Source organism: Crocuta crocuta, unplaced genomic scaffold, assembly GCF_008692635.1.
Source record: "Crocuta crocuta isolate KB4526 unplaced genomic scaffold, BGI_CrCroc_1.0 scaffold31, whole genome shotgun sequence".
NCBI classification, from domain to species: Eukaryota; Metazoa; Chordata; class Mammalia; order Carnivora; family Hyaenidae; genus Crocuta; species Crocuta crocuta.
This window is the reverse complement of record NW_027528362.1, coordinates 348965-350819: the sequence shown is the minus strand read 5'-3', so window position 1 is coordinate 350819 and position 1855 is coordinate 348965. Positions and strand designations below refer to the sequence as shown.

The 1855-nt window shown below is 51.2% G+C and overlaps 1 long non-coding RNA gene across 1 annotated transcript; it reads left to right on the top strand.

The window, feature by feature from the left end:
• The first annotated feature begins 158 nt into the window (after nucleotides 1-158).
• LOC144223181 (uncharacterized) lies at nucleotides 159-1652 on the top strand. The gene is made up of 3 exons (XR_013332605.1): nucleotides 159-248; nucleotides 610-823; nucleotides 1584-1652. It is a non-coding gene; the product is annotated as an uncharacterized LOC144223181 (long non-coding RNA).
• Nucleotides 1653-1855: the final 203 nt, after the last annotated feature.

Below are 1855 nucleotides of genomic sequence, written 5' to 3'. Positions count from 1 at the left end.
TCCCTGAGCAGGGCAGAGGCACAGAAAATGGGGGGGGGGGTACAGCCCGGGAGCTGCCAGTTATTTAACTAAGCGCCGAATTCATTCAATCATTCTTTATCCACGTGTCCATTTGGCAAATTCTCAGCGCCTCAGGGTGCCTGTCGTTGCCAGGTGCTGGGGACAGACGGTGAGCAAGAGAAACACGGCCCTTGTTCCCGCTGATCTGCAGTCCGGTGGATGGAGCCCACAGGACACAGACCTGCCAGGTCGGTAACCTGACGTCCTTTAAACAGATAGGGAAACTGAGGCCAGGACCGACATAACCTGTTCTAAGTCAAGCAGCAAGTCAATGGAGGGATCGAACTTTGAACCTAGATCTTTAATTTTACCCCGGCTGCAGTGAACCGTTAATAGTTCTTTTTTCCTAACGGCCCATTGCAAGTGGTTTGGATGTACAGTTTATATGAAGTCATAGGAAGTGCATGCTTCATTTCTTGGATGCTTTCATGTGGGTTTATTTCTAGTTCACCATATCCGAAAGTGCTAAAAATATTTGATATTACGACCTGCCGTGAAGTTACTCTGAATTGTACTTTCCTTTCTCATATTGGCATATCTGGCTGTTAGGAAAGAAAAAAATTTTCCTGATGGTTGGTCCAAGCAGGGACGCCCCGGCGGATTGAGGAATGCCTGGCTTTTCCTCAGCATCTTGATCTCTGTGGTGGCCACAGGCACCACCCAGAAGACCCCAAGAATGAAGGGCCTGATGTCCTCAAGTTGCTGCTAGACATATTCTAGCCTCTCCAGATAACAGAATGCAGCTGCCTCGCAAGTTTGTAAGGTAAACACCTGGGCCCTCTAAAACTTGATGATACAAAGCTGATGGTTAAGGTTCCCCTCCATAAAATTCTTTTTTTTTTTTACCTTCACAGTGGAAAACGTATCCTTTTAAAAAGACAAGTATAAAATATTAGCATCTCTGGAAGTTACTTGACTTGTACTTTTATCGGTATCTTATATTCATATTGAGGCATCCATAAGGGAAAACAGACCCCGTTTTAAAAAGTATTTTGGGTGCAAGAAACTTAGAAAGCCTGCCATCAAATATCATTAGCTCTGCCACAGATTTAATTTTTTAAGCTTTATTGAGATATAATGTACACATGCACCCTTACTTTTCAATGTACAATTCGATAAAGTCTGACAAACGTATATACCTCGGTGACCAACAAACAGCACAATCAAAACGCGGAATTTTTCTGTGATACCCCCCGCAAGGTGTCTTCCTGCTGTTTTGCAGCCGATTTCCCTCCATCCCATTTAATTCAACATAGTTCTGCTGTTTAACGTTTCTTGAGTTTGTGTGTAAAAGATGAGGGTGCATAGGCATTTCTGGTCTCAAAATCTAAGGTGAGGACAGGAGTGAATAAGCAGAGGCTAGCGGCTAGAACAGGAAGTTCCCGGGGATGTGGCTCCCCACGCCTTCGGCACAGGGGCTGTCAGTCCCAAAGCCAGGGAGGGTGGTGGCCCTGGGAGTGGCTCTCCGGAGGTGCTCCCTCGGGTGGCCGGGCTCGCCCACGGGGTCTTCTCTGGTCCCGCAGGGCCCTGGGCGCACGCTGACCGCGCGGGGCTGGCGCGCCCTTCGCTCCAGGTCCCGGTCGGGGCGTTGCNCGCCCGCTCCCGGGGGTGGGGCGGCGGCGGCCCGGGAGGCGGCCCGGGCAGCGTAGACGCGACCGCCCCCTCCTCGGCTACGCACGGAGGCGGCGGATTTGCTTCCAAGCATGGTAAGTAGGAGCGGGGAGGTCGGGCTGCCCCAGCTCGGGGCCCCCAGCCCCCTCAGCGCCCCCACGCCGTCTCCTTCCCGCAGCCTGGC